The sequence below is a fragment of the Vulpes vulpes genome, chromosome 2 (assembly GCF_048418805.1).
Source record: "Vulpes vulpes isolate BD-2025 chromosome 2, VulVul3, whole genome shotgun sequence".
NCBI classification, from domain to species: Eukaryota; Metazoa; Chordata; class Mammalia; order Carnivora; family Canidae; genus Vulpes; species Vulpes vulpes.
Window position 1 is genome coordinate 67955829 of NC_132781.1, and position 25959 is coordinate 67981787.

General features: G+C 34.8%; 1 long non-coding RNA gene and 1 other non-coding gene across 2 annotated transcripts in view; one reads left to right on the forward strand and one right to left on the reverse strand.

Annotated features, from left to right (window-relative positions):
* The window catches only part of LOC140593714 (uncharacterized), a 57255-nt gene extending 39448 nt beyond the window's left edge, over nucleotides 1-17807 (reverse strand). Inside the window, exon 1 of the long non-coding RNA XR_011999875.1 lies at nucleotides 17721-17807. This is a non-coding gene — a long non-coding RNA (uncharacterized lncRNA). The remainder of the gene's footprint in view (nucleotides 1-17720) is intronic.
* On the forward strand, nucleotides 1476-1579 carry LOC112923725 (U6 spliceosomal RNA). Its single transcript, XR_003235743.1, has one exon. It is a non-coding gene; the product is annotated as a U6 spliceosomal RNA (small nuclear RNA).
* Nucleotides 17808-25959: the final 8152 nt, after the last annotated feature.

Here is a 25959-nt window from a genome sequence, read left to right on the forward strand (position 1 = left end):
AAATATTAAAAATTATTTTAAATTGACACACCTTTACTATTCTATATAAATATAATGAACAATTGATCAGATATTCTATCATGTATCCATGGATGAATACTATTTATGGTGAGAGTAATGTGGAGTTGAATTTTTTAATTAAAAAAATAGGTCTGAACATGAAACTATCTTCATATAAGTATATAGATTTGAACAGACTTTTTATAAGCCTAACTAAATTCTTTGAATCTCTTCTGAGTTTTGTGCCAAAAATCTCATGCTGATTTACCATTAAAAAATATTTCATCATCTGTCATCTGATAACTAAATTTGGTTCTCCTTCAGTTCTGTTAAAAAGTATGAATTGGAAACCACCTGAAAAACCATTTGTCTTCTGGTCATTAGTCTTTTATTTTCTCAATTTTAACGCCAAAATCTAGTTTATCTCCTGTATATATACCAGAGAGAGAGAGGGAGGGAGGGAGTGTGGGAGGAAGAGAGAGAAAGAAAGAGAGAGGTAATGAGAGACAGAATGAGGGAAACAGGAGAATTTTACATCCTGGAACAACATACCATAATGAGCCTTAGGATGGGTGAGAAGTGTCCCTTTTTAGTATAAAGTGTAGATAAATGTATTAGAGAGAGGAGATGTAGAAAAGAAACTGCTTCACTCAGAAACTTTATCAGTCTTAGGAAAGAATCCATATGGAAGTGAGGATCAGGAAATTAATTTTCTTAAAACCATCTGTGCTTGTATCTTATAACCCCAGGCTATGTATACCCCAGTTGGAAGACAACTGGCCTAAAGAGGCTGTCTGCAAACTGGAGACAATCCCTTGGAGAATTTGAATATGCAGACTGACACTGTTTCCTTCCTTAGTCCCTTTTTGAGGGGGGTCACATGTCACAGATGGCATGTGATATGTCCTGTGTAAAGAGTAGAAGTTCTACATCCTAGAATGATTGACAGTGTCACACTTAATCTTATATTTGCCTCAGCATAACTTAATGAAGTTTGCATGTGCACAGCTGAACGAACTTACACACTATATGTTTTGTAGTTTTAATTAATACAATACTTACAAAATGGACAAGTGGACTACAGAGATTTCTGCAAAACAAAGACATATTAAAGATAACATATGATTAATAATCCAAACAGCAGCAAACATCAGAAGATGGCAGAAATCAAGTTCAATCTTCTGGTAGACCACACTACAAGACAAAAACAGTAATGGTTTAAACTGACATGACAAGCAGACACCAAAAAATTTCTATCATGAGAAGACAACGTGAAGTGTGAGTGTACTTAAATGGAATCATTAAAATACGTTTTATCATTGTTCACACCTCTGTATTTTTTGTGGCTTATAATGTACATGCTTGCATTAAGCAGGAAGTCTGTGTACATAATTTACAAATAAATAAATGTATTTTGTAATGCTTTTCCAAAAAAATTTAATGATGGAATGTGGTATCAAAAAATTGGGGGGACCGTGCTCATTTTGGCAGCACACATACTAAAATTGGAATAATACAGATATTCACATGACCCCTGCACAAGGATGACATGCAAATTTTTGAAGCATTTCATATTAAAAAACAAAAATTTGGAGAGACCACTTGTCTAGAGAAAAAACTAGGATTAACTTTCTTATATGATAAAAAAGAACAATAGCTTAGAAGCTCCCTATCTGGAAATTTTGTCAGCTATATTTCCTTTCTGTTTTTTTGCACTAAATGACAAATATAGAAATGGCAAATAGAGACTTTGGAACAGTCTATTTCCAGTGATGCTTATGACAACATAATTATGCTATTCTACATGTGTAGTGTCAATGATACTATGATTTTCACATAATTTGTATGTAAATAATTAAAGACAATGATTTTTTTGGAACAGCAGCATATAAAGATTGGAAAAAGATATGTAATTAGACACAATTTTCTTTTAAGGTGAGTCATTGCCCAGCAACATTCTTACTCAATATAAATTCCAACGGAACTTCCAGAGTTCTTGAGTCATGACCTGAACACTGCTTTGTTTGAAACTGGTGTTCCTATCACAGAGAAGCAGAAGTCTCCAAAGGGAAAAAAAATCAGTCTCTGCCAATTTTACAAGTTGGTTATAGCTATAATAATCAATTCCTTCACAGAGACAGAGTTTGCATATAAGATTTTGTGTGTGTGTGTGTGTCTGTGTCCTTATAGGACCTGCCCTGGGCAGGTGTTCAATTTGGTGATAATATTACCATTAATGCATATTTTTCAGTTTAACAAACATGGAACAAATATTTTTATTTCACTGCTGCCAAATTATAGAAACGTAATTTCTAGAAGATGCATGACTTGAAAAAACCCTACGCTTTAATATAATCAATGAGTACCAAAAATGTCTTCCATCTAGTTCCTTATTTCAGATGTAAGAATTGCACTCCACACAAAAAGAATACAAAGAAAGTGCTAAACAACTGAAAGTAAAATTCATACAACTTAGGACACAAAAGCACCTGGAAAAGAACCAGAATGAATAAATGAATTTATCTGCACTACTTAACAGTTCTCAAGCTAGCACATGTGAACAGACTGGACAATAAGACTGAGGCTGAAACTGACTTTGAAAACAATGAAAAACCCAGGTTTAGAAATGGCTATAGGAAAACATTTTTTAAATTGTGAAAATGGCCTTTTATTAGGCATTGAGCTATTTCAGCCACATGTGCAAACACAATTACAGCGATTTTACCAGTAGTTGTGTGCAAATTTGAATAGTAATTATACACATGTACACGGTTTCATTAGAATTTAATGCTTATCTTTCCAAAATATGATATTAATTAAAATTTAACTGTTTTTAGTTAAGTAAAATAAAATAATGATACTGATTTCAGTTATTCTTAACTAATTTTTTTTTCTTTTTAATTTAAGCTTCTATTTAGAATTGGTACTCAGGATACCGTAAAAATTTTTCATTAAGCAAGGAGGAAGAACATATTCCACTTAAAAAATATAGCCCAACATAAACCCACAGCCAAGTACTAATCTAGATTTAATACTTGATATCATTGTGACTTTTGTGATTTCCTCAGGGTAATGCTAAAAAGCTTTAAAGCAGTTTGCCTCAAATGGTGTCTCTCCTGAGTCTGCTACTCATCCAAAACATAACCCATTAAAAACTGTTAAGTAAGAAGACAGGAAAAATTAAAGAATAGTAGGAAAAAATGCATTGTGCATTAATTTATAAAATCTGTATTATTTAAATATATTTTGTGTCACCAGATTGAAAATCTGTATGTCCTCTAAATGCAAAGATACTTAAAAATTAGCATTTTAGGGGTGCCTGGATGGGCCAGTTGGTTAAGCATCAACTGTTGGTTTTAGATCAGGCCATGATCTCATGGGTCATGAGATTAAGTTCTGGGATGAGCTCCGTGCTCAGCAAGGACTTTGCTTGAAACTCTCTCCCTCTGCCCTCCCCTCCCCCCACTCGCACTTTTCTTTTTCTTTTCTTTCTTTCTTTCTTTCTTTCTTTCTTTCTTTCTTTCTTTCTTTCTTTCTTTCTTTCTTTCTCTTTCTTTCTTTCTTTCTTTCTTTCTTTCTTCCTTTCTTTCTTTCTTCTTTCTTTCTTTCTCTTTTTTCTTTCTCTCTCCCAAATAAATAGATAAATCTTAAAAAAACAACAACAGCATTTTATTTTGAACATTTTGCAAGTAAATATACCATGATCTTGGAATTTGAAGATTCTTTTTTTTTAGATTTTTTAAATTATTATTATTCATGAGATACACACACACACACAGAGGCAGAGACATAGGCAAAGGGAGAAACAGGCTCCATGCAGGAGCCTGATGTAGGACTCGATCCGGAGATTCCAGGATCAGGCCCTGGGCCAAAGGCAGGCACTCATCCAGTGAGCCACCCAGCCTCCCCACCGCCTTTTTAGATTTTTGGGGGAATTTGAAAAGATTCTTAACACATTTAAGGATATATGAATAATTTTAACATAGAGTAGTTATCCAAAAATCACAAAGCATGATAATTTGTGAAAAGTTCTTAGCGATGAATAAGGGGGCATAAAACATTTAAAAATCAATGTAACTAATCTTATAAACATGACTTGATTATATACACATTATTATATCTCAGATTATTCTAGACATTGACAGCAAAAATCATTAGTACAGGTTTTCTGCTACTAAAGACTTTATGTAATACAAGAGTCATTATATCACTAACCCTAATAACAAAATGCAAGAGGAAAGAGTTATTTATTCTTTAAGGTTTGGCTTATTGGCAAATACTTGAAAAAGAAGTAGTGTTTGAGAAGATCATTATAGAATAAGAAGGAATTCCACAGGCAGAAAAGTCGAAAATATATTGCATTCCATCCCATTGCTAACACCTCATATTTTCTCATTTCTTCTTCATTTCCACATTTCAGAATTATCTAAATCATTATAAAACATTTTTTAATCTCTCAGGTTTTGTTTGGAAGGACATTTTCTATGAGAAACCATCCATGAATCAACAATACTAAACAGTTTTCCTTGTTATTCAGTTTGAATATCTTACCTTTTGATCAAGGAATTTAAGCTGCTCATAGTTACTCTCATAACACTATATTTGGTCCATTGCATGGTTTTATTTTATGCTTTTTAATCTTATGCTTTTGGGGGGTTCCTTTTTGTTCCATCTTTTACTGACTTACTTCTTTCTGCAGATTTAAAAATGAAGGTGCTAATTTCAGTTTACCTACTTAATGATACTGACATCTATTTTTTAATGATCCATATTTATATTAAATAACACAGTTAATTTTTAGACTCTTTTAACTCATTTTCCTTACATTATTTCCCTAACATTTTCCCCAGTTTATATTTAATTTATTTTGAAGTCACAAGCTCCATATTTAAAACAATAAATTTAAATTCCAAGATAAAGAGAAAAACTTATCTTTCCAGATAAAGAATTTTTTAGACTTAAACATTGTATTTTGGAGTTATAATAATTATTTACATACATTAAAAACCTACCCATTCCCATAGACTTTAGTATTTTTATACATTTATATTGGTGTTTAGCTATTGAATGTTCATAGTTATTTCTTAGCTCTTGATGATATGGAAAAATTCTTCCAAAAATTTTTGATGAAAATATATTTGAGTGTTAGTGTTTTGAAGCAATGCAGGACTTGATGTTTCCTTCACACATGAACAATTATCTTTGCAAGGGATTCACCATTTTCAATCACAGTCATTTTCCTATTAAACCTCTATTGACTTTGCTGCACTGCCTTCCTGCATTTATTGTTGCATAGAAAAAAAAAAAACCAGAATGAAACAAAAAAACCTCCATGAAGTCTTTAGAAAAAAATCACTGTAGAAGTTAACAATAAAGAAAATGAAAAGTTTAATGAAAAATTAGTTGTAAAAGGAGAACAACTTCACTTTGGAGAAAGGAGAGACAATATTTATCCCTTGCCAAATACCTAAGTATTTCACAGTTTATCAGCTTTACAGACATTATGGAGAATATGTTGACAATATCTAGTTAAGATTAAAATCTTAATCTTACACTTACAACCCTTTGATTCCATCTATAAATATATAAGTTTAGATGCATTTTAACAAAACATGCGCAAGAGTCTTCATTACATTGCCAACAGTGGAAAAAGTGGATAAAGTGTACATTAACTCATTTATCAGAATACTGTAAAACTACATAACTAACTGAAAGAGATACATCTATATATAAGTTGAAAATATAATGCTAACAGTAAAAATACAAATTAAAGAATGTTATATATGACATGGTAAATATTTGTGAATTATTTAAAACCACACAAACTATATTTTCTTCATTTAATTTAATTTTAATTTAATCAGTTTTAAATGCATATGATTCACAAAGTTCTATAAAGTTTATTAATAAAAGAGTGGCTCAGTGTCTCCTCCCCTGACTTCTCTCTTTCCAAAATCAACATTTTTGACCCTTTTGACTGATTTTTTGTATATATATCCCTATATCTCTAAATAAAATACACATGCTTTAGCATATCAATTTTTAAGGTTATACATTATCTATTGATCTTGCAATAATAAAGATAATAATTTAGTTTTCTTTCATCATTCACCTTAATTGCATTTCATCACATCTTTCAGCCACACATATTTATCAAAATTTTTGTTAGATTTACATTCAATATTTGCAGTTATTAATTACTGCAGGTCAACTACTGCAGGTCATTACTATCAGCAGGTCATTCAAGAGGTATCACTTTATTAGTTGTCTTTTCCTTAAAATGTTGTTTTCCCTGAATAACTGTATTATCCTTTCTACCTATCACTAAAATAACCCCAACTTATTTATGTCACGAATTTCCTTGAATTAGTATGCATCAGATATTTTGTCAATTTTACCTTCTTAAAGAAATCTTTCAACAACCTTCTGATCTCTCTAATCAGGACTGTTTGGCCTCCATACCTGGAATACAGATCTCATCTTGGGATCATCCTTGACCATATTCTGAGAATTCTATTCTTTTTTACCTCTGTGCCAGGAACGTATTTTTTGAATACACATGTAATTATTTCTGGTTTCTACTCTTATTTCAGTTGAACACATCATCCAATGTCTTCTTAAGAAAAATTGAACTGGAAGTACTAAGTAGCATAAATTAATTTGGTCTTCACACATATTGATGATTCAGCTAGATGTAAAATTTAAGGTTGGGAGTATTTTTTTCTTGCAAGTTATGCTCCACAGTGTTCAACTTACCAGTGTTACCATTCACATACTTAAAGATATTAAGCTAAGTGAGACAAGTCCGTCAGAGAAAAACAAATACCATATTTCCGCTTATGTGGAATCTAAAAAACAAAACAAATGAACAGACTTTTAAATAAAGAGAACAAACTGGTGATTATCGTGTGGGGGGTAGGTGGGTGTATAGGTGAAATAGTTAAAGGGGATTAAGAGGTACAAACTTCCAGTTATAAAATAAGTAAGTCACAGGGATGAAAAGCACAGCATAGGGAATATAGTGAGTAATATTGCAACAACATCGTACAATGACACATAGGGACTATACTTATTGAGGTGAGCATTGAGTAATGTATAGAATTGTTGAACCACTATGTTGTACACCTGAAACTAATATAGCATCGTGTGTTGATTATACTTCAATTAAAAATAATTAATAATAGACACTAAATAACTAAAGTAATTCCGATTCCTGACATTTTATGTGTATCCTTTTTTTTTTTTTTTCTCTTTCTGGAAACTAATGGATCCTTCTCTTTTTCATCATTGTCCTGAAATGTCATAACATTATGTCTTTGCCTAAATCTATTTTAGGTTATGGGCTTTCAATATCCAGACTTGTGTCCTTCATTTTTATATGTTTTACATTAATTATTAATTGGGTGATTTTCTTTCATTATCTTTTCTCTCTTTCTGGAATTATTTTAGAATGTTTGACTTTCCAGCAAGGCCTCTGGATTTCTTTTTCATTTTTTTCTTTAGTCCTCTGGATTTCTTTTTTTTTTTTTTAATTTTTAATTTTTATTTATTTATGATAGTCACAGAGAGAGAGAAAGAGAGAGGCAGAGACACAGGCAGAGGGAGAAGCAGGCTCCATGCACCGGGAGCCTGATGTGGGATTCGATCCCGGGGCTCCAGGATCCCGCCCTGGGCCAAAGGCAGGCGCCAAACCGCTGTGCCACCCAGGGATCCCTGGATTTCTTATATTCATTCTGCTACCCCATGTTTTTCCTTGTTTCATTTTCTTCACTATGTAATCAACCCTTTGTTGAGTTTTTCATTTCAATCATATATATTTAGTTTTCAAAAGCTCTTTTTTTGTACTGTTCCCTTTTTTTTTTTTGTCTTGTTCCTGTTTCACGGGTTCAAAGCAGAGTGAGCAAAGAAGGATGGCACTTATGGAGTTCCATCTACAAAAGTCATGTATGGTGGCTGTAGTTCCCAAAATGTTGCCCTTACCTCACTTGATATTCACATTCTTGTGTAATCTCCCCCTCTTGAATGTGGGCTGACCTAGTGACTTGCTTCTAATGTATTGAATGGGCAAAAGTGATGAAATATAATTCTAGAGATTAGTTTATAAAAAATTACAACTCTTGTCTCTCACACTCTTTCACTGCTCAACTTGCTCACACTGATGAGTCAATATGTAATTTTGAAGAGACTAACATGGTAAGGAATTAAAGATAGCCTTTGACAAAGAGCCTGCAAGGAACCAAAGCCTGCCAACTACAAAGTAAGTGAGATCAGAAGTAAGTCCTTCACCAGTTGAGCATTGAAATAACTACAGTTCCATTTGATACCTTGATTTCAGCCTCTAAGGACATTACCCACACATTACAGCTAAGGTTTGCCTAGTTTCCAGATCTATGGAAACTTTGAAATGACCAGTGTGGTTTCAAGCAACTGAGCATTGAGGAAACTTGTTGCCTCATATTAAACAAATAATATAACACATAAGAGGCAGGAATACTATTCTTATCTTCATTCTGTTTGATATAAACTAGAATAAGAGCTTCTGTTTAACTTTTTTCAGAGACTAAAACTCCAGGTTTGAGGGGAGGAAGGAAGAGGGCAATATACCTAACAGCACAGATTGGGGAACAGGATCTGGGAATCTGATTCTTTTTAAAACACACTTTCAACTAAAACTCATGTTTTTATTTCATTATTCCACTATCTGAGTTACCTAATTCCACCACCTGAGTTTCAGAGGCCCTTTTCAGACTTATACCAAAAACCAGTCTGCTTAAATAAAAAAAGAATGAAATCTTGCCATTTGTAATGACATGGATGGAGCTAGAGAATATCATGCGAAATGAAATAAGACAAATGTCAAATGATCTCATTCATTTGTGGAACTTAAGAAACAAAACACATGAGCAAGGGTGGGGGGAGAGAAAATTAGGGAGAAGCCAAGAAACAGACTTTTAACTGTTGAGAACACACTGATGATTAGCAGAGAGGAGGTGGGTGGAGGGATGGGTTGAACAGGTGATTGGGATTAAGGAGTGCACTGTGATAAGCACTGGGTGATGTATGGAATTGTTCAATCACTATATTATACACTTAACACCAGTATAACACTATATATAAAATAAAACTAAAAAAATAAAAATAAAATAAAATAAAATAAAATAAAAAACAAAATAAAATAAAATAAAAAACAAAATAAAATAAAATAAAGTATTGAAAGAAAAAATCAGACTACTTATTAGTTTTTCCCCCGCTGTTGATTAGGCTTCAGTATCCTTGGGACTTTTAGATTATTTATCACTCATCCAATTAGAGTCCGTCTTCCAAAATATTTTTCTGTTGTCTCCTTTTCTTTTTTCTTCCTTTGTATTTTGTATTTTGTACTTTGTACAAATTGTACTTTTGTATTTTTGTCCTTTTTCTATTTTGTCCTTTGTACTTTTGTATTTTGTACTTTGTATTTTTAAGTATGTTTATTAGTAATTTTAAAAATCCCTTTACTAGTAATTTTAAGAGTTTCAGAGGCAATCTACAGTGGATACATGTATTCAATCTACTATCTTTCTTACTCTTTCCTTTTTTTTTTTTTCTTTTTAAGTAGGCTCCATGCTGGGCTTCATGAATTCATGACCCTGAAATCAAGACCTGAGCCTAGATCAAGAGACATATATGCTTAACCAGCTGAGCCAATCAGGTGCCCCTCAATCTATTATGTTTATGTAATGCACAAGATCATCAGTATTTTTAATGACTTTAAGAAAATAATGGTACTGTAAATATTTATTCAGATGGAGTTAATGGTACATGAATATTATATGTGTTTTTTTGCAATTTAAAAATATTTTTAACGTCAAATTTAGGTTTCAAAAATCCTATATTTGTCTACATTATAGAATTCTTGAATTTTCATAGTACTACATTACTGAGGTATAATAAAAGTTTTAACCCACTTAAAGTGATCAGAAAATCCAAAATGGAAAGTTATAAAAAAGGACTTCAGTTAAAATTCCTGATACAAATTAATTAAGATGGCTGAGTTTTGCTTTCCATGAGCTTTCTTTTTTCCATTCTTCTTTCTTCTTTCTTCTTTCTTTCTTTCATTCATTTTTTCTTTCTTGCCTCTTTCTTTCTTTCTTTCTTTCATTCATTTTTTCTTTCTTGCCTCTTTCTTTTTCTTTCTTTCTTTCTTTCTTTTTCTTTCTTTCTTTCTTTCTTTCTTTCTTTCTTTCTTTCTTTCTTTCTTTCTTCTTTCTTTCTTTCTTCTTTCTCTTTCTTTCTTTCTTCTTGAAAAGAAAACTCTTTGTACACACACATAAATATGATATTTTTCCAACATTGTGGCTGGAGAAACCAAGTCATAATCCTATGCCCACAAGTGTGATGATGTCAAAAAAGAGATCTGTTTCCATTTTGCTCAGACCAGCCGCCTGACATTTTAAAAGATAAGAAGCACTGCTCAGCTTGAATGAACTCAAAAATATCTCTGCAAATGTATTTGAACTCATCTTTTGAAATGTCAGTTTGGGACGAAGTGATATGAGTTACTTATTCTGGTATAAGTGTTAAGAATCTAAAACAATTTTTTTTAAGAAGAGAAAATGATGTTGAAGAATATATTTTTCAGTAAATCAAGGAAGTAAAATTTTGTGGCTATTATTTCATTAAGAAATTTAGTCACCTACTATTAAAATACTTTAAGTATAGAAATATATTATAGATTTATATATCAAGATATTAATTTGATTTTTAAAAATTTCTCCTTCAAGTATTCCTTTTTATTTATTCAACATTCCACTGGCTATTTCACTTGCTGTTTTGTGTTTATGTGAAACATTCTTGTGTGTCCTAATATTTTCTTTTTTTAGGAGATTATACAATTGGATCTATTCATCCTGTTTTTTTTGTTTGTTTGTTTGTTTGTTTTTTGTTGTTGTTGGATAACATGGAGGTGTAATTAGAGTGGTAATTAATCATATATCATTAAAAATCACTGGTGAAAATTGACTTATCATATGGCCCAAAGATTGTGCTCTTTGGTAATTACTCCAAAGATGTGAAACTTCTTTTCTTTCTTTCCTTTTTTTTTTTTTTTAAGATTTTATTTATTTACTCATGAGAAACAGAGAGACAGAGAGGCAGAGACACAGGCGGAGGGAGAAGCAGGCTCCATGCAGGGAGCCTGACATGGGACTCAATCCCGGGTCTACAGGATCAGGCCCTGGGCTGAAGATAGCGCTAAACCGCTGAGCCACCCGGGCTGCCCTGAAACTTATTTTCACACAGGAAATTTGTACAGGAATGTTCCTAGCAGCTTTATTTGTAATGGCTCAAAGTTGAAAAGTACCCAAATGTCCTTCAGTGAGTAAATGGTTAAACAAATTGTGGTACATCCATGCTATAGAACACTACTCAGCAATAAAAAGGATATGTATATGTATGGATGTATGTATTATGTATATAATACACATGCATAATTCGTACACATATAAATAAAATTTTGGTGAACCTCAAGGAAATTTTGCTGAATGGAAAAAAAAGCCAATCTCAAAAGGGTATATACTGCATCATTCCACTTCTGCAACATTGTAAAATAGCTTAAAAACATAAGTGGAAAATAATTTGTTAGTGATTTCTAAGGGCTAAAGGTGGAGAGACATATGCATCTATAAAGTAGTAACATGAGGGGATATTTTAGTGATGGTACAAGTGTAAACTGCACACACACACACACACACACACGAGTGCATCTATACCTTCTGAAATGTGAATAAGTCCTATAAATTATGCCAATGTCAATTTCTTGGTTTTAAAATCGTATTACAAATGTGTTATTATGCTAGCATTGGGAGGTTTAGGAATATAAGGAAGGGTTCATGGAATTTCTTTGTGTATTTCTTTGCAATGTCTTGTGAATCTTATTTTATTTCATTATTTCAAAATGAAATATCTACAAAATTTCACTTCTACTAAAATAATTTTGATAGGCAGAACCTTAAGAGACAATGCAATGCTTAAAAGTTTGCATTTTGGGACTCTGTCACATTTTGAGAATACTGATGTTCACTTTTATTCACCTTCCAATGGGAGGCTTTCAAAAGCTTTGTGCTCAGACTAGTCCACTGTGTAAGTCTGCAGGAAGATTACATACACATGCCCATGAACAAGAGCTTGGAGGTGGTTTTTAAATATTGAATGTGCATTTTCATTTTATCTTTTGGGTTATTTTTATTATTCTTTGCAAACATGAAATGGAATCTGATTCTAGGATACAATACTAGGAATATATTTTGTATAAGTAAAGGAAAATTTATACATATTTATATTGTTTTTATCTCTGTAAAAAATTAAAACCCTTTTTAAATTAATATTTTAAATATACATTTATAAAATAATACACCTATTTTCATATTTTATTAACTTATATTTACTAAAAATCTCAAGCTTACCAATAAAAATTATTGGTAGGTTCTTTTTTTTATTTATTTTTTATTTTTTTTATTTATGATAGTCACACAGAGAGAGAGAGAGAGAGAGGCAGAGACACAGGCAGAGGGAGAAGCAGGCTCCATGTACCGGGAGCCCGACGTGGGATTCGATCCCGTGTCTTCAGGATCGCACCCTGGGCCAAAGGCAGGCGCTAAACCGCTGCGCCACCCAGGGATCCCTATTGGTAGGTTCTAAACAAATATTTCAATTAGTGATTTTGTTCATGCTTAGGCCCTTTGTTGCATCATGTTCTTCCTTAGAGGCCATCAGTACTGACACTCAAATTCATTTTCAATTATAAGACAAAAAATGCTCATGAAATCAACTAATTTTACTACAAATATTTACTAATATTTTTATATTTACCTTATATCCTTTAATCACTTAAAAGTAGTTAATGATATATATTTGTTGTATCTATATAGCTTTCATGTTTTTATAAAAGTTTTATTTTTTTATAAATTTATTTTTTATTGGTGTTAAATTTTTATAAAAGTTTTAAAAAGCCAGGAGGAAACATAAAGGAAAAAGTGTTATTTCAAAAGCTAACTCAATTTTTAGCCAGTAGAACTAGGGAAATCTATGATTTTCTTTTTTTAGTTATATTTGCTGAGAATCTGTAGGCATAAGATTACTGCAGAAAATGAACTTGCAAATTTTCTGTTTAAGAAAAGATAAGAATTTAGGTACTTGAAGAAGGAAAAGATAAAGAGTGTAAAGGAGAAAGCCAGGAAAATGGATACCGGGAACAAATTTGATGAAAAATTTTGCTCCAGAGAAATTTTCAGTGACATTTCAGGCCATCCAATTTTAGAACACTGAAGTCAAATGCCAATATTTAGTGATTCTGTGTTACAATCTTCATCTCCTTTTATATAGGTTAATAAAATTAGCTATTCAGAGCCTACATTTTTTTTTGTAGCAAAGGAAGAGGGACATTGCCAATTATGAGGTAAACCAGTGTGAGAAGAAAACAGGAACAGAACTGCCATCAACCAAGCAGGAGTGTTGGAGATTCCAACAGGAAATGCATTGGAAAATGAGGTACACAACAGAAATTATACCTCTCAACATTGACAGAATACTTGGAAGTGACCTGGAAATGCCACAGAAATTATTATGTCCTTTCAACTGTTTTCAGAATAGAGCAGCAGCTACTTGAAAGAAAGTCACGTACTAATTTGTGGTAATATAAGGTTCTTATCACCTTATTTCAACTCTCCTCTGTCCTTTTCTCCTTCTCTTCTTTTTTTCCTGTTGTGCATCTGAGTGTGTATGTGTAAGACTATATACAAATTTTCTTCTGTTTTTTTTTACTTCTGTGTTTCCATTATTATACAAGCAATAAATGCTAATTATAGAAAATACAAAAATAAAAAGTGGAAAATAAATCCAAATGATTCCACCAGTCATATACAGACGTCATTAATGACACATAACTATAAATTCTTTAAAAAATGCTTTATAGTGTGCCTTTATAATCTGATATTTTAGAGTTCTCTTTTTATGTATGTGTATGTTCTTCCAAACATTTAAATGGCTCTATGACGTTTCACTATTATACAGATGTATTTAACACTTCTCATTGAACATTAATTTCTACTTTTTACTCATTAATTATAGAAAGAAAGGAATATGGCAGTGGAGTAGGAAGACCCAAGGCTCTCTTCTTCCCATTAACGCAACTTGATAACTATTAAACCACTTTAAATACCCCAGAAATAGACCTGAAGAGTGATAGAAAAACTCTACAACTAATAGAAGACACATCAAAGAAGGCAGGAAGTGCAGAGTTGTAGTTTAAGGGAAAAACGAATCATGAGTGCTATGGAGGCAAGGGAGATATGGTCTCAGAAAGAGGGAAGAGAGAAGTAGGAGCACAACAGTGAATGCAAGGACAAGGAGAATGTTTCCCCAAAGCCACTGGCTTGAAAATGAGAGGGGCTGGATTTTGAGTTCTTGCAACCAGTGGGGCTTAAAGTCTGGAATTTTAAAGGTCAGCTGACTTGGCTGGGATAGAGCCCTGAGGGCACTGCACTGCTCCTGAGAGTAGTCAGGCTAACAACCTGGGGGCAGACAGTATTTCAGTGACCTGAAAAATGTCTGGGGCTAAAGATAGGAGATTATTTGCTGTTCTAGGAGGGCTTCCTTGATAGGTAGCATTCAGGGATACATCTCTCCAGGAACAAAGGAGCTGGCTGGGGACATTTTGCTCCCCCACCCTTTAACACAACACAGAGCAACCTGTGGGGAAACAGCACAACACCCATGCTGGTTTCCTAACTTTATTACACCAAGCCCCACACCCCTGCACTCTGTGGGACTACCCTTCTCAGTCAGGCTTGCCTCAGTCTCAGTGCAGTGGGCCCCATCTGCAGAAGACCAACACAAACCCCTGCCCACACACACCTCCCAACCAGAGCTCTGCAGGGTATCAGTTTTGGTGGAGATGGTGTCAGATCTCATTTCACAAGCTGACCAATGCACACTTAGTTAACACTCACCACATTCAGGCCAGAAACCAAACACTGTCCATAGCAGGCAAAGAGAGCCTCTGAAGATGATTGGCTTGAAGGATAGAGCAGCCAAAATACAACATCAGAGCACATAGTACACACTGGAGATACACCCTGAAGCACCAGTTCTGGACACTCTACGACCTCTTCTTCATAAGGCCATTACCTTCAGGAGCAGGAAACATAACTGGCTTTTCTAATACACAGAAGAAGGCAGAGACTTAGAAAAAATGCCAAGATGAGGAATTTATCCAAAATGAAAGAATAAGACCACAGGAAGAGATGTACATGAAAGAGACATAAGTAAAATGCCTGATGGAGAATTTAAAGCAACAATCATAAAGATACTCAGGGCCTGAGAAGAGAATGGAAGATGAGTGAGACCCTTACCATAGGGATAAAAGAGTTAAAAGAGAAACAGAAATGAAGAGTGGGCAATAAACAAGCTTGGAAACAGGCTTGATGCAATGAACAGCATGCTGAAAGAAGCAGAGGAACAAATAAGTGACCTAGAAAACAAAGTATGGAAAGTAATCAAATGAACAAAGGAGAGAAAAAAGAATTACACAAAATGAGGATAGGCTTCGGGAACTCAGTGCCTCCATCAAATCTAATAACATTTATACTATAGGAGTCCCAGAAGAAGAAGAGAAAAGGGGGCAGAAAATTTATTCAAAGAAATAATAGCAGAAAACTTCTCTAATCTGGGGAAGGAAACAAACATCCAGATCCAGGAGGTGCAGAGAACTGCCATCAAAATCAACAAAAGCAGGCCAACACCAAGACACATTGTGATTAAATTTGCAAAATATAGTGATAAAGAAAAAAAAAATCTTAAAAGCAGCAAAACAACAGAAGTCCTTAACTTAGAAGGAAAAACCCATAAGGCTAGCTGGAGATTTCTCAACAGAACTTTGACAAGCCAGAAGAGAATGGCATGATACATTCAACATTCTCATTGGGAAAAATCTGTAGCCAAGAATGTTTTATCCAGCAAGGCTATCATTGAGAACAGAAGGAGAGATAAAGAGTTTCCCCGGCTAAAAAAAAAGAAAGGAGTTCATGACCACTAAACCAGCCCTGCAAAAAATGTTAAAGGGAACTCCTTGAGAACCAAAAGTGATAAAGATAAGAGAAAATCTCCAGAAACAATGACAAAACAAGTAATAAAATGGAAGTAAATACATAATAATAGACAATTCAGTAAGTTATAACTATAGTAAATATTATCTATCAATAATTACTTTGAATGTCAATGGACTAAACTCTCTGATTAAAAGTTACAGGGTGTCAGAATGGATGAAAAAAAAAAACAAGACCAATCTATATGCACACTACAGGAGACTTATAATAGACCTAGAGACACATGCAGAAGCAAAGGGATGAAGAGACATTTATCATGCAAATGGATGCCAAAAGAAAGCCACAGTAGCGATATTTCTATTGGAAAAACTAGACTGTAAACCAAAGACTGTAATAAGAGAGAAAGGAGGGCACTATATAATCATAAAGGGGACAATCCAAGAAGATATAACAATTATAGATATTTATGCACCAACATGGGAGCACCCAAATATGTAAAACAATTAATAAAAACATATGTGATATAATAATAGTAGGGAATTTTAAAACCCACTTACATCAACAGACAGATCATCAAAACAAAAAATAGACAAGGAAACAATGGCTTTGAATGACACACTGAATCAGATGGACTTAACAGATTATTCAGAACATTTCACCCTAAAGCAACAGAATGCACATTCTTTTTGAGTGCTCATGGAACATTCTCCAGAATATATAACTTATTAGGTCACAAAACAAGCCTCAAGAAATACAAAAAAACTGAAATCATAATGCACCTTTTCTGACCATAATGCAATGAACCTAGAAATCAACCATAAGAAAAAAATCTGGAAAGACCACCAGTACATGCTACCAAACAATGAATGGGTCAACAAGGAAATCAAAGAAGAAATATAAAAATACATGGAAATAAATGAAAAATGAAAACACAAAGGTCTAAAATCTTTGGGATGCAGCAAAAACAGTCCTAAGAGGGAAGCATATAGCAATGCAGGTCTACTTTGACAAGCAAGAAAAGTCTCAAATAATCAACCTCATCTTATACAAAAAGGAGCTAGAAAAAGAAAAACAAATGAGCATAATGGCAGCATAAGAAAGTAAATAATAAAGATTAGAACAGAAATAAATGATATAGAAACTAAAGATGCCATAGAAGGTATCAATGAAATTAGGTTTTTCTTTGAGAAATTAATAATTGATAAACTTCTAGTCAGACTTATCATAAAAGAAAAAAGACCAAATGAGACATAAATAAATAAGTAAATAAATAAAATCACAAATGAGAGAGGAGAAATGACGATGAATACCACAGAACTAGGATTTTAAGAGATATTATAAAAAACTATAAACTGACAAATTGGATAACCCAGAAGACATGGATAAATTCCAAAGACATATATCCTACCACAACTGAAACAAGAAGAAAAAGAAAACTTGAACAGACTGATAACCAGCAAAGAAATTGAATCAGTGATCAAAAAGCCCATAACAAAATAAAAGTCTAGGACCAGATGGCTTCACAGGGAAATTCTACCAAACATTTAAAGAAGAGCTAATACCTATTCTTCTCAAACTTTTCCAATAAATAGAAAACGGAAGAAAACTTCTAAATTCATTATATGAGATCAGGATTACCTTGATATCAAAATTAGGGGATCCCTGGGTGGCGCAGCGGTTTGGCGCCTGCCTTTGGCCCAGGGCGCGATCCTGGAGACCCGGGATCGAATCCCACGTCGGGCTCCCGGTGCATGGAGCCTGCTTCTCCCTCTGCCTGTGTCTCTGCCTCTCTCTCTCTCTCTGTGACTATCATAAATAAATAAAAAAAATTAAAAAAAAACAAAACAAAACAAAATCAGACCAAGACTCAACTAAAATAGAGAACTATAGGCCAATATCTCTGATGAACATGAATGCAAAAATTCACAATAAAATACTAGCAAAATGAATCTAACAGTATTTTAAAAAATCATTAACCACGATCAAGTGGAATTTATTCCTGGGTTCCAAGGCTGATTCAATATTTGCAAATCAATCAACACAACACATCACATTAATAAAAGGAAGGATAAGGGCCATATGATCATTTCAATACATGTAGAAAAAGCATTTGACAATAATCATTCATGACAAAAACTCAAAAAAGTAGGTTTGGGGAAACATATATCAACATAATAAAGGCCATATATGAAAAACCCATAGCAAATATCATTGTCAATGGGGGAAAAACGGAAAGTTTTTCTTTTATGGTCAGAAATACAACAGGGATGTCCACTCCTACCACTGTTACTTAACATAGTACTGGAAGCCGTAGCCACAACAGACAACAAAAAGAAATAAAAACCATCCAAATCATCAAGAAAGACATAAAATTTCACTATTTGCAGAAGACAGTACTCTATACAGAAAACCTGAGAGACTCCACCAAAAAGCTACTAGAACTGATAAACAAATTTAGCAAATTCTCAGGATATAAAATCAATGTAAAGAAATCTGTTGCATTTCTATACACCAAGAATGAAGCAGCAGAAAGGGAAATTAAGGAATCCATCCCCAAACAATAAGATACCTAGGAATAAACCTAACCAAAGAGGTGAAAGACCTGTACTCTAAATACTATGAAAAACTGATGAAAGAAACTGAAGATGACCAAAGAAATGGAAAGATATCCTAGGCTTATGGATTGGAAGAAAGAAATATCGTTAAAATGTCTGTACTACTCAAAAAAATCTACACATTTAATGCAATCCCTATCAAATACCAACAGGATTTTTCACAAAGCTAGAACAAACAATCCTACAATTTATATGAAAGCCAAAAAACTACCCCACATAGCCAAAGCCTCCTTGGGGGGGAAAAAAAAAAGAAAAAAAAAAACAGCTGGAAGAATAACAAATCCGGACTTCAAATTAGTTTACAAAGTTCTAGTAATCAAAATGGAATGGTATTCACAAAAATAGACATATAGATCAATAGAACAGAATAGAAAATCCAGAAATTAACCCATAACTATATGGTCAATTAATTTTTGACAAAGCAAGGAAGAATATCCAATAGGAAAAATACAGTCTCTTCAACAAATGGTGTTGAGAAAACTGAGCAGCAACATGCAAAAGAGTGAAACTAGACCATTTTCTTACATCATACACAAAAATAAATTCAAGATGGATTAAGGACCTAAATGTGAGACCTGAAACCATGAAAATACTAGAAGACAGCTCAGGCAGTAATTTCTCTGACATTGACAATAGCAACGTTTTTTAGATATGCCTCTTGAATCAATCAAGGGAAACAAAAGCAAAAACAACTATTAGGACTACATCAAAATAAAAAAACAGACAAGACTTCTGCACAGCAAAGGAAACCTTCAACAAAACTAAAAAGCAACTCATGGAACAAAGGAAGATATTTGCAAATGACATATCTGATAAAGGATTAGTATCTAAAATATATAAAGAACTTATAAAATGCAACATCCAAAAATGAATAGTCCAATTAAAAAAACAGGCAGAAGACATGAATAGATATTTTTTTCCAAAGTAGACATACATATGGCTAACAGACACACGATAAGATGCTCAACATTACTCATCATCAGGGAAATGCAAATCAAAACTATAATGAGATATGTCACACATGTCAGAATGGCTAAAATCAAAATAACCAGAAACAAGTGTTGGCAAAAATGTGGAGAAAGGGAAATCCTCTAGTGCTATTGGTGGGAAATGCAAACTGGCACAGCTACTCTTGAAAACAGTATGGAGGTTCTTCAAAAAGTTAAAAGTAGAACTATACTATGATCCAGCAATTGCACTACTAGCTATTTATCCAAAGAATAAAAAAATACTCAATCAAAGGGTTATATGCACCCTGATGTTTACAGCAGCATTATCTACAGTAGCCAAATTATGGAAACAACCCATGTCCATCCACTGATGAATGGATAAAGAAGAATAGTGTATGCGTATATATACATGTGTGTGTGTGTGTGTGTGTATAATGGTATATATATATAATATATAATGGTATACATATAATATATAATGGTATATATATATATATAATGGAATATTACTCAGCCATCAAAAAGAATGAAATCTTGTCATTTCCAATAATATGAATGGAGTTAGAGTATTACTCTAAGTGAAATAAGTCAATCAGAAAAAGACAAATACCATCTGATTTTATTCATATGTGAAAATTAAGAAACAAAACAAGCAAAGTGAAAACAATGGGAGACAAACCAAGAAACAGACTTTTTTTTTTAAAGATTGTATTTACTTATTCATGATAGACACACACAGAGAGAGAGAGAGAGAGAGAGAGGCAGAGACACAGGCAGAGGGAGATGCAGGCTCCATGCCAGGAGCCCGACGTGGGACTTGATCCCAGGACTCCAGGACTGTGCCCTGGACCAAAGGCAGGCACTAAACCACTGAGCCACCCAGGGATCCCCAAGAAACAGACTTTTAACCATAGAGAACAAATTGATAGTTACCTGAATGGAGATGGGTGGGGAAGGCGAAATAGGTGATGGGAATTAAGGAGGACACTGGTTGTGATGAGCACTGAGTGTTGTATGAGAATGTTGAATCACTGTATTGTACACCTGAAACTAATATTACACTGTACGTTAACTAACGGGAGTTTAAATAAAAACTTAAAAAAATACCATTTCATTTCATCTTTAATCCATTTCTTTGCTTAATTTTTAAAGTCTATAATTGCTAGATATGAAGCCATCATATTTTAAAGGCACTTGATGATATTGTGAAGCTACCCTACAAGAGATGTTCTAGATTCACTTCCCACCAACAAAATATGAGAGGACATGAGATTATCATTGTTAGCTTTTACCTAGAAGTACATTCCGTGGACAAGCAACAGCAGTATCGAAAGCTTGATTGCATGTGTACCCCTTATTTACTTATGCCATTGAGCAAATTGATCAGTTATTCCCCTAGGAAAACTATAGCTACTTATATTATGAAATATGTTCTTGTATGAGTGCATTATATATGAATTTCAAGTGAGTGCACTGAATTTAATAAAAAAACTCCCTCAGAATATGAAAACTGTTATGACTTATTTCTCACATAACACCAAACACTTTTGGAATCCAGAAGATGGTTAGAATAGGTGAGTTTTAAGTGAAGTGAGTTACTCTCACAATGAATCACATCAATCTTATGGCTCTTCTGAGCACAATTTTCCTACTTCTTCAGCCCCGAGAGTCCTTATTATTTCACTGTCCACATCTTCATGTGATGCCAGTTGCCCAAGATGCTGGAGGCAAACAACAAGCAAAGAACTTCATGGCAAGTTGGTTTGGTTCCTCATCAACTACAGCAGCATTGGCCTCCTGCTACACTGAAGTGTCAGCAATCCTCACGCATTGATCTAGGAATGATTAGAGAATAAAGCAACCACCACCACCACCAATAAAAACCTCTTGTGCTCTCTGTAATTCATTTAAATATCTTGCTCCTATTCTTTGCTACAAAATTCTCTATTAATACTTATTGACAGTTGAGGATTTTATCATGTTCTTGATATTCATAAAAAAGACAAAAAATGAGGATTGAATATGATAGAAACATTTATTTAAAATTTTTAAGATGTAAAGGTGACATTTATTACAACTGATGAGCCAATATTGACATACTGTTATTAACTAAAGTCCGTAGTTTACATTACAGCTCAGTCTTGATGTTGTACGTTATGCATTTTGACAAATACATGTTATATTCCACCATGACATCATCATACATGATAGTTTCACTACCTTAAAAAGCTGTTTTTCTCCTTAAAATTTTGCTTTTATTATAAGTAATACTTTATGTATTGTTAATAATTTATATATTTAAACCCTTATTAACTTATTAAAACTATCCCTTATTATTTTTAAATCAAATACTTGATAATCAATTAAATTGAAATATAACTAAATCAAACATTAATAGTAAAAATGGGGGTCATTAGTAGGGAGGAGTGATTGAGTGATTTGAGGACTTCAAAAAACTTGTTAAACAAGATAACTATGGATAAAAATTAAAATACTATCTGTTTTAGGCTAATTACATTAAAATGCAACATAAAAATAATGAATACATTAGCATTTTCTTGGTGTGAACTTTAAGAGCTATTGATTGCTTAAATATATTTTAGCCTTTTCCTTTGGGGTCAAAATAATTAACATCACCATATATGTATCCTCTTCAGGAAATCATGGACTTGACAAATTAACTTCATTAGTGTATCTTATGGTTTCATTAGGCTATCCTGTAATTTCGTATCTAAAATCTACCATGGGTTAAAATTTTGCTTTGCTTTTACTTTTTTGCCAAAATTCTCCCAAAGAGAGCATATAGGTGACAAAAACATTTAAAAGAATAATGTAAAAAACAATTACCAATACTACATAATATTTTAGGAAAAAAAATGCTCTTTGGTTTCCCAAGTCTTATTTATTTTTGTAAAGACTTGCTATGTCTCCTACCATAGTTTAATAGACTTTGAGCAATCAGTTTGTGCTAATATTATCTGTCTACACCTTGTTCTTGATTTGGTCCATTGTCTCTCCATTGTACACAAATGGCATGCATGTTTTTGTTTATATGAGACAGTCTTTTTCCCCAAATAATGCTTATATAGGCTCCCGTGTTTTTTATTTCTCCTATTCATTGATCTGACCTGAACTATATTATTTGACTAGTTGCTTTTGGATTTAGGTGAACCTAAAGATTATAATTTTTTTCATTAATTGTTCCCATTAATGCAGAATTTGGGGGGGCAGTCCTCTATTCCTTTTTCCTTCTGAAAAACTGGTTTCAAATCTATTCTTTACTTCTGTTACATTACAATTTTCTTACACAGAGTGAGAGCCATGGGTTAAATTGCCACATCTTAGTAGCTGTGAGACTGTGGGACCGCTCACATTGCCTAGCCTCATTTCCTCAGTCTTCTCATCATTAACATGGGGCTAATAATTATACTGATATGGTTGAAATGTCAGCATTAAGTAAAATAAATTAATGTAAAACAACATATAATGAATGCCTCACACATAGCAATTTTTCAGTAATTACTAGCAATTCTGCTTATAATTCTGCTTATAATTGCTTTTGTTGTTCTACTCTGAATTCAGTGAAGATATATATTCAGGGTTATTAATATATTGAACTTAACTATAATACCTTTTTTAGGGTAATGACCTTTCAAGGTGTCTTATCAAGGTGACTCTGAGTTTTCTTCATGAAAGCTGAGTAAAAAACCACATCCAAGGTAAAATCTAGGGAGACTTCAGCCACTTTCACCTTCTGAAGCCATAGCAGTTATCCCAAGCAAGAGAAATGCAAACAATAGGACTTCCAAGCTCCTACTGATGTTTTAGCCTGTTCTGGTGCAAAGCAGTAAGTATTAAGGAAAAAGACAAATCTAGTTTTCCTGCAATATTGTGGTCCAATGTAAGTATGCTAAGAGAGTGCTAAGAGAGTATCTACATTCCACAAAAACAACACATGACCAGATATAAGATCTCTTTAAGGCCCAAATCAAACCATCCTCATTGCCTTGTCTGATTAACTCTTTCATCGCTGTAACTAGAGATCCATTTTACAGCTGTTCATTCTTTCAAGGATATATGACAAACATCATTAAACCACGAAAAGAGGGCTGCTATTTAAGGTGAAGAAAACGAAGGATTTGGTTTTCTATAGTCTTAGCCACTTAAGGTAAGGAGTTAACTATCTTGGGTAGGAGATGCACAGTGAACAGTGTCCTGAATTTTTTTGACATATCCAGTTTCATTCTTTTTTTATCCCAATATATAAACTTGGAGTTGTTTGAGAATTTGTTCCAGTTTTTCATTCAGAATATGTTGCAATTGTGTTGACTGACATAAATCATAAGCTATGGATCCTTGGAAAAGTAGAACCAAAACACTTCTTTTTGTGAAAAGATCAGTTTGGAATGCTTATTCTCTTTGGATACTGGATAGGATTTTTGATGACAGAGATGTGCATGTGTGAGTAGGTGTCCAGAGGAGAGTGTTAAATATTTTTAGGAGATGAAACTTCTGTGAGATGGAGTGACAGGCATAAAAACAAAGAGGTGTGAGGCAATTTAGAGGACACTGAATTTCAAATTTTCAGATAAAGCAAAATAGAAATATTATTTAAAATCTTGGTAGTAGAATATTTTCAATCTTAGGCTGCAGAAATCTAGTAATTTTGTAATCAATAATAAATAATTGGAGATAGGTGAACAGGACAGTGCAACAGAAATGCAAAGGATATGCAAGAAAAGGGAACTTGAAGATCATTTTCTCCAAATCCCTCATTTTTTGATGAGGATACTGAGACCTACAGAAGTAATGCAACAAGCTCAAAGTCCCATTAAACTGCCTGTATTTCATATTAGCATTATTGTGTATCTGTGGGCATTAGATAACTTAGTTGATATTCTGTTTAGGTATGTTTAAGTAAGTCAACTATGATTTGGAGGGAGGAGTTCACATTTTCAATGCTCTTCAAATAGAAATACAAGATTCAACTTTGCCCGTCACCGTGAGGGTTTTTTTGCCACACCGAAAGGCTGATTCCACTGCCATTTCTTTAAATTCACCTCTTGCATTTGGAACACATCATAATAAAAGAAGCCGCTTTTAGATTCCTGGTGCCAAAACGTTTCAGAAAGAAAAAAAAAAAAATCAAAGATGAGCTTCCATCTCTTTATAAAACTGCATCACTGCTTCTTTACCCTTTCACCCTTATTGCACATATTTAAGCAGAAAATAAATGCCATCAGCTAGAGATGAGGAGAAATTCATTGCGAAGACAAACAGGGCTGTAGGTGTCAGAGCTGGTGAGCGGACTCCCCTTCACTAGGTGTGAATGCAAACCCGATCTTCAGGGCAGTTATAACCACACACAGAATTAAACGGGATGTGCCTTTCTTCCGATCTCACACTTCGTCACGTACGTGCTTTAGTCGCAGTATTTACTGCAACTGCCCTCCAGGGGTGTCTCTTGGGGAGCATGAATGAGAGCAGTGAGCAAGAGGATGCATGCTAGAGGTGGAGCACAGAAAGTCAGGCGTCTTAAGCCTGGGTGTGTGTGTGTCTGGTAATTATTCTGTAAGTCTCTCCCTGCACTAGGACACACGAGAGCAAAATACTCTTTTGCAAACCCAGACCTGGGAGCCGCGCCACTGGCTTCCCGGGAGCGCACGGCCCAGCGCTGCGGCTCCCCGGGCCCGCGAAGTTCCAACACGTTCGACCAATGAAATCGATGGACCGGGTCGGCGCACCCAGGCTCCCGGGCGCGCTGCAGGTCTCGGGAAGTGCCTGAAATCTCCGGTCATACTCACGGTGTCTGTGTTTAGGATCCTACACTTCACTTCGGAAGGAGACGCTGCCTGTCACCAGGCCCATCGCGGCTCCGGGGTCCTGCAGGCCCGCGCGGGCGGCGGGGAGGCGCGTGTTCAGGGCAGGGGCTCGGCCTGCGGCTCCGCGGCTCCGAGCGCTGCCGCCTCCCCGGCGCCCCGGGGCCCTCCGCCCCACGTGTCCGCGGAGGGAGACGCGCTTTCCCGGACTCGGCCGGGCCACACTCGCCGCGGCCGCGTGGCTCCGTCTGACGCTCGGCGGACGCTCCCGGCGGGGCCCGAGCCGCAGAGGGCGGGGGAGCGCGGGGCGGGGCGGGGCGGGCGAGCGCGGGGCGGGGCGGGGCGCGGGGCTCGGCCGCGGCAGGCGCGCTCCGTGGCGGCGCACAGCCCTGCTCGCCCTCCGCCGCGCGCGCCGCCTGCTCGGGCCGCGGGCTCCGCAGCCGCCCGCCCCGCCGGCACCTCCCCGCCCGCCGGCCGCGCTGCCTCCCCGCCG